At 39.0% G+C, this 8,373-nt stretch overlaps 1 protein-coding gene across 1 annotated transcript in view; it reads right to left on the reverse strand.

The window, feature by feature from the left end:
- Positions 1–7,751, reverse strand: part of Atp10d (ATPase phospholipid transporting 10D (putative)) — a 96,328-nt gene extending 88,577 nt beyond the window's left edge. The window contains exon 1 of the mRNA XM_038330770.1: positions 7,570–7,751. The gene's annotated coding sequence lies outside the window, so the exon portion shown is untranslated. The remainder of the gene's footprint in view (positions 1–7,569) is intronic.
- Positions 7,752–8,373: the final 622 nt, after the last annotated feature.

Consider the following 8,373-nt stretch of genomic DNA (forward strand, 5'->3'; position numbering starts at 1 on the left):
TCTTTATATATCGTTTATTTTTGTATGAGTAAACATAACAATATTTAGAGCAAAGGAAAATAATTTGAGGAATGATGAAAAAATATAGTAATAAGGAAGATGAGTTTTCATAGCTAAAAATGAAAGTATTAAGCCTCTAAAAACCAATGAGCACTTGAAATAGATGTCATAATAATATATAATACCAAATATTTTCTAAAGATCTTTCACAAATTATTACCCTTACCTACATATTTATATATTTACCAATTATATATTAATGCATATTATATATTTATTAAATATGAATCAAATAAGCACATCAAGACTCAAATTTTGAAACATATCCCTTAAGGCCAATGGCATCCCTGGACATACAATAAAGAAGACAGGTATTCCCTTTCACTTATTTTGGTCAAACTATAGATTTGGTTGAATTATACATTTCAGTACAGTGGATGAACACCTTAATTCCTAAGACCTAATAATTTGGTTTTGGAAGTTATCAGTTGACTTGAAGTCTGTTATAAATATTCCATGGATAAGCATTCTTTCTCAATGACTAAAACTGACTTCAATACATGACATAATGTTGTTGAAGATTGGATTATATATGCCAATTATTTAAGCTGTCTCAACATACATAGTCCAATTGTCTCTAAGGTCCATTAGCTAAGCATGACAAGTATGGCATGTAACACTAAGAACGGACAGACCTAACTGTACATGGTACAAAACAGAAGTCAGCAAGCTCTGGAGTCTAGGTCACAGTGACAGGTTACATGCACCAAGAAGTTCAGAATCATTGGTAAATATGGAACCTGCTGCTATGCCTCCTTCAAAAAATGATGAAGAAAATCAAAACCAGACAGCAGGTCAAGTATAGCTCCTTCTACTATTACAAGGCCAAAATAAAGAGATGGAACACAGGTAATGGCACTGCTTCCTATGTAAAAGCAATGGGTAGTAGGCATGAATCTACCCTACCACCTCTGCTATCACAGTCAAATGTGCCACCAGGAAACCAAAGGAACTGAAAGCTCAGTAATGCTGCCATCCCTAGTCTACAATAAGTGGGTCAATTTATTACCACAACAAAAAGGAAGTCAATAAGAACAATAAATTGGTTGGCATAGAACTAGAAGTATCAAAGGCCTTCTTTGGTGATTGAACAAAGTCATGTCTTCCCCAGCTGTGGTTTATCTCACAGCCCCCCTCTTTTATTATATGTGCTATGTATGTTTGCTGTGGGAAAATACTCTTGTACACTGTAAATATTTGTCACTTATATTGATTTAATAAAATGTTGATTGGCCAATAGCCAGGAAGGAAGTATTGGCAGGGCAACCAGACTAGCGGAATTCTGGGAAAAGGAAAGGCAGAGATGTAGTCACCAGCCAGATGCAGAGGAAACAAAGTGAGAATGCCTTACTGAGAAAAGGTACCAAGCCACAAGGTTAAACATAGATAAGAATTCGGGGTTCATTTAAGTTGTAAGAGCTAGTTAGTAATAAGCCTGAGCTAATAGGCCAAACAGTTTATAATTAATATAAGCCTCTGTGTGTTTATTTGGGACTTCTGTCTACATATGTCTAATACTTATTTCAGAATCTGACCACTTCTGTTGTCCTCATCCCATTACCAAATACTAAAGATGGTGTGATGTTAAGAACTGATGTGCAATTAAAAAAAAAGTTTATTCTAAGGTGAAAAAAGAAAAGCTGCATTGGGTATCTAAACATGTTAGAAGAAGAAAAGGTCAGTCATGGAATTATAAAATGGAGTCCTGAGAAACAACACATTGACCTTGAATCAATACTGATACTGTAATCAGCTATGTTCAAATAGCATCATATGCATCTGCACAAAGGAGCACAAGCTCTGCCAACAGCTTCAGAACTGGCCACTAATACAAGCACTAACCTTTCTGAGCCTTGCTTTCCAAGTCTCTCAAATGAAATATCTATCCCCAAGGTTTTCTAATGATGACTAAATACCCCACTGTGTCTAGCCCATGGTCATTTAATCATTCATTAAAGTGATTTTTCTCTACAAGCCAGAAACTAAGCAGGCCACAAAACAGACAAAAATCTCCCCTTACCTTCTCTGGTTTATTTACTTGACCTTGTCCTAGGTACCACATTGGCAGTGAATAATATAGCTCTAACACGTGATGAAAATAGCCAATTCAAATTTTAAAGATCAAAGAAAGGCAATCACACAGTGTGTGGATTAAGGTAAACAAAAAAGTCCCATTAAAAAAAAAATCACTGTATGAGGTCTGAGGATGGAAAGAGAGAAGAAAAGCTTCCCAGGAATGAGCATTTTAAGTGAGCCTTGACAGACACTTAGAACCCTGCCAGGAGGAAGCTTCAGGCTTTGAAAAGGCAGTGCCATAAAAGGAGGGAGGTGGGAAACATTTTGGTGACTCTGAGCAGTTTCATCCAGCTGGAGTGTCCAGCACAAATTAGGGAGTGATGGGCCTTAAAACAGTGATCTACATGCAGACCAGCGAAGTTTTAAGTGTTAGGACAAAAAAATTAGATTTTCTCACAAGAAGTGTGAGAGACACTGGAATGGGACAAAAGGAAAGGAATTTCCTAGGAAAATGGGGCAATGAGCTTCAGATTAGTTTTCCAATGAGGACCCATGAAAGGGAACACTTTCCAAGGCATTTCTTAGGATTCCTTGTGACGAGAACAGCACGTGTCTGGCAAGAAGAGTATCTCAACTCGCTGTGAGCCATATCGTTCTTTCCCTGAGTGGCTCTATGAGTTCTGCACTGTCTGCTTGCCTGACTTCTGCCTATTACCATTACTATACCCGTACAATGCCAATATCTCATTCATGCATCCCTTTCCTTGACTCATTCATATGGACCAGGACCATATGAAGCTGGCAAACCCATACATGTCCAACTGGGCATTGGGACTACCATACTTCCTCACAGCCTGGCTCAGGAGAAACAAGTCTGGTGTTGGAAGTCCAGTTGTGTATGTGTTGCTTTTATTGGTTCATGAATAAAGAAGCTGCTTTCGGCCAATGGATTAACAGAATATAGCCAGGCTGGAAGATATATATATACATATATATATATGTATGTATGTATGTATATATATGTATGTATATGTGTGTGTGTGTGTGTGTATGTGTGTATAGGCAGACAAGGAGAAGCCATGTAGCCCCACTGGAGACAGATGCCAGATGCTGAATGAAACTTTACCAGGTAAGTTACAGCCACATGGTGATACAGAAATTAATAGAAATAGGTTGACCAAAGATATAAGAGCTAGTTAGCAATAAACTTAAGTGATTGGCCAAGTAGTCATTTAAATAATATAGTTTCTGAGTGGTTATTTCGAGTCTAGGCAGCAAGTAACAAACAAGCGACCCACTACAACAGATTAGTATACCAACATGGGACTGAATAAATCCACATAAAACCTAAAAAATCCTGTGGATTAATTACGGACTAACATGGTTTGATGGACCAAGACACCCAAAAGGTCGTCATGAACACCCCCAAAAATACTTCACCTAACAAAAAGCACCATATTCCCAAATATTGTTTATAAATGTGTGTTTACATTTAAAGGGGGAGATGCTATAAAGATTTGCATTGGTATGGATCTTGGTTTATTGATACAAACTTAAGGTTAGTTTTGTTATATGTATATTTCTGCTCTTGATTAAAGAATTGTATTTGTGTAGCTCATTTTAAAATGTAATGTATAATTAAGAAATATAGGTTAATAGATAATCATCTATAATAGTCAAGCTTGCAGTCATGTGAGTTAGGTTTTCTAGATATATAGAGATATATTTCAGTTAGGCAGGTATTCTTCAAATCTTTCAGAGACCTTCAAAATATGGCATTTAAAATGTTTTAATAACTTAGGACTTTTCATGACATGAGACACATCTGCTCTTGGCAGCACCAATTACTTCAAGAGGAAGATGGGCATTGAAGAGGCTCCTTATGGAGTTTGTTAGCCATTTGAGCAAGAAACTGCTCTTGCCTGGACTGCTTGATGTTATACTATATGAACTAGACATGCAGGACCCACAGAGAAATGACTGCTGAATTTCCCTAAAGGTAAGATGATCCTTCAGGGTTCCTGCTTCATAAGAGTCTGCCAGACATTCTGCAGGACACAGAAGAAAGCAACTGATGGACTTTGCCAATACATGGCAAACAGATCTTCTTATTTCCTGCTTCATGGAAAAGTCTGCTGGATACTATGGCCCTGTAGGCTAAAGATGGATGCTCAAATTTACAGAAAAACTTTGGGTGACTGTCCAGGCAGCAAAATGTCTCTGTTATTCTAGAGTTTGGAAGCTGCTTACAATACACTTCCTGCTTACTTAGGTAATATTATTTCTTTCTGGGATCTTTGATGGAGTTAAAAAATAGATAGTTATAATTACAGTTTTCTTAGTTATAATAAAAGAAAAAGTAGATATAAATATTGTAACTGTAATTCTTGCTTGATACCTGTTTTGTTATATGTAATTTTTCTGTGTTAAAGTTAAAACCTTCCTTTTTATTTAAACAGAAAAGGGGAAATGGTGTGGAAGGTCATTGTGTATATATGTTGCTTTTATTGGTTAATGAATAAAGAAGTTTCTTTTGGCCAATGGCTTAATAGACTATAGCCAGGCTGGAAGATATGTGTACATATATATATATATATATATGTGTGTGTGTGTGTGTGTGTGTGTGTGTGTGTGTGTGTGTGTATATATAGAGAGAGAGAGAGAGAGTAGGCAGAATCAAGGAGAAGCTATGTAGCCCCGCTGGAGACAGATGCCAGATGCCGGACAATACTTTACCTGGTAAGCCACAGCCACGCAGTGATACACAGATTAAAAGAAATGGGTTAACCAAAGATATAAGAGCTAGCTAGCAATCATTTAAGTGATTGGCCAAGCAGTGATTTAAATAATATAGTTTCTGAGTGTTTATTTTGAGTCTGGGCAGCCGAAACAAACAAGCGGCCTCCTACAACACAAATACCTTCGGCCTCCTACAACACAAATACCTTTTTAGCACCATGATCCCAAATCTCCTAGTCTCTTGAATGTTAAGAAGTGAATCTCTGTCCTTTTCCTTAAAAAAAAACTATACAGTTTATACTAATTTGCTATAGCAACCTATAAGACAGTGGTAGATCTAAAACACATAAGAATGATCTTCAATGAAAAGTAGATGTAGGGCTGGAGAATTAGCTCAGTGTCTAAGAGTAGTTTTTGCTCTTATAGAGGACCTGGGTTCAAATCCTAGGGCCCACATGGTGGCTCACAACTATAATTCCAGTCCCAGAGGATCTGAGGACCTCTTCTGGCCCCAGACAAGCACATGATACACATGCCTACATGCAGGTAAAACACTCATTCACATGAAATAACAAAATAAATAAATCTGAAGAAAGTAGACATAAATTGACAGTTCATAAAGAAAAAAATTGGAATTTCTAAGTTTGGGATGTGTATAAACACCCCAATAATTTAAAAGAATTTCATCATAGTAATAAATCTCCGTGTTTGCACACAAACTGGGGAAAACAAGTCAAAGCAAGTGATATGGAAGGATGTCCTTGATAGGAAAAATGCAAACAGTTGCGAAATGGTATCTTACTTCTAGAATTAAAAAAAATACAAAAACTAATTTACTGATGAGAAATAATCCAAATGCCAATAGCTCTTATGTTAGAAAGAGAGATTATAGGTGATAATGTCACAGTTTTGATTTTGTGGCATTAATTTGTACTTTCCAGATTAATAAATATATCTTAGTTGTCAGGAAAAACACAATCACTCTCTTAATAAAAGCAATGTGTCTGAATGTAGACCACGTAAGTGGTATCTCAGCTCACTCTTGCAGAGTTCCCACAACCCCCCTTATTATATACAGCATGGGCTAAGCGTCATCATTTCTGAGCTAGACTGGGTGCTGAGTGTGTGGGGATCCAGGAAAGCTACTCCAAACTGTATCTGTTAACCATGTGTGGTGATTGTGTCCAGCACAAGGTTCCCGAGGTAGGACGCTCTCCTTGCTTAATCACTGATGACTGTTATGTGTGTCCTCAATGATGCGTTCTTCATGGTCCCCCAATGATGTTGCTTGTGGTATTTAAAAAATGTATTAAAAATGCTATGGGAGGGGATTTCCACCTTACTTAAACAGTAGGTCAAACATGGAATGAAGGCTTTAATGTGTGACCATTGTTTTAAATTCTTTAAAAATTGATACTAGAATTAAGGCTGCCCAATAGAGTCATCAATCCTATAATAAGTTATAGCCAAATCCTAAACATTTTCCTTCCATTAACTGAAAATAAATAACATCCTGTTATTTAGTCACCAAGGAGGAGAAACATTCAGTTTTTGTTACAGGAAGGTCAAACATTCCCCCATATACTGTTTCAGATTGCTGAATTTTCCATTTTTCCCCACACCACACATGTTAGGTTAAATAAATTAATGGTTGAAAAGTTCTTCTCTTTTCTCTATTAACTTCTTTCAACAGTTTGATCTCATTCTGATACATACAAGCTATTAGGATAGAGCTCTATAAGATAAATCTAAGTGAGAATAAAAATCTGTAAGAATTCCTCATTATCTTTAAGGATGAACTGCAGTTGGGGCTTATGCAGGACACTGAACTAACCATTCTGCTACAAAGCTCACGAGCCTCATTTTTAATCTGAAGAAAGCAAGAGGTTTGTGTTTTGTTTTGTTTTTTAAAGCACGGCCTAGCAAACTTTAACCTTTAACCGGAGATACAGAAACATTGGCCAGAAGGAGCCCCTATCTTCCTTTGAACATCTTTCAAGATCGACTGGAGTTAGATAGGTTTGCTTTGAGCCAATTGAATTGTCTTCTTCCATGTGAACAGCTGCAACAGCTGTCTTGAAACAAAGCCAGGAGGAATTTTAGTAGTCCTATCCTAAATACCATAATGAGCATACTTTGAATATATTTATTCTAAAGGCACATAGTCCCATACCAACCTTCTGATTTCCCAGGTTGGAGGAATGCATCGACTAGCCCACATCTTTCCCTACTGACGCGGTGAAATAAAACAAGTTTTATGATGTCAGATAAAGCGAGCCCCCCAAGAACAACTAAGTTCTTCAAAGTTAGAGTACACAAGAAAGAATGCGGACATCCTTTTATTTAATTATTTTCAGCATTCCGTTCAAAACAGTTTCACAACAAGTTCCAACACAAACACACAAATACCTTTTCCTCCCTAGGGATCAACCCGCGGTTTACTCGCTGGAAGAAAGCACCAACAGTTTCATTTACCAGGGGGAGGCGTGCAGACAGTCAACGCTGCCTTAAACTACTGGATTTCGAAACGCAACGACAAACGTCTGTGCAAGCCTGTGTGAAGGCGCAAGTGTGTGCAGTTCATCTTTTACAAAAGAGGTAGAAATCAAATAACTGAAATGGTGTGATCGCTTCTCCATTTTCAAGTCCCGTCCCGCACCAGAAGTGGCAGAAAAGCTGTCACTAGCCCGAGGCACAGCTGGGCTGAGAGTGAGCAGAGGCCGGGCGGGGACGGCTCAGCGGCGTCTCTCTTACCTGTCCCTCCCTGGGCGCTCATCACAGCATGGTCACCGCGGAACCCAAGGTGCTAGAAGGGAACCGAGCTGGGATCCAAAGGGCGGGGTGAGTTATGCTTTCAAGCCAGCCATTCGCCTTTGCGAAGCAGAACAAAACCGATTTCTCGGCTGCCCAACTCCGCGTGTGGAGCACGGGCGCCGGGAGCCGGCGGAGCAGGAATCTCTGCCTCCTCCAGGCCTCCCGGGCTCCCGAGGGACGGAGCTTCCGCGGAACGCCAATCTCCCGCGGTCCCGCCCCCGTGACGTAAGGGGCGGGGCCTTGCAGCGGCGGCGCTCCTGGCTCCAGCTGTTTGACCAGGCAGAGGCCGCACCCCGCCCAGATGTCCCAGTGACCCACTCTGATGGTCACACTCACCGCAGTTTGCAGGCTGTCCGGCGAGTTCTTACATCACTGTGATTTGGGCTGGACAAAGCTCTCCTTTACCGAAACTTGAAACACCTAGCGGTTCTGTTTTGGAGGGTAAAGACATTAAAATCTAAAAGTGTAGTGTTAAAGCTATGTGACTAACAATTATTTTATTAAAAAAAATTACACACACACAGAGTTCTGATTTGGGCTTCTTTCTCTTTCTCTTTCCCTTCCACACCTTTACTCAGGATAATATGGTCTTATATCTGCCAGGGTCTGTCTGCTTTAAGATCACTCATTCTTCTTTTTCCCTTTTCCTATGCTTTTCGTTTCTTCAATTTTAGTCTCCATTTTAAAAAAAAATGAACCCATCAATCTGTTCTCTCAAAACGTTTGCCCCACTGCTTCAAGACG

Source organism: Arvicola amphibius, chromosome 1, assembly GCF_903992535.2.
Source record: "Arvicola amphibius chromosome 1, mArvAmp1.2, whole genome shotgun sequence".
Taxonomy (NCBI): Eukaryota; Metazoa; Chordata; class Mammalia; order Rodentia; family Cricetidae; genus Arvicola; species Arvicola amphibius.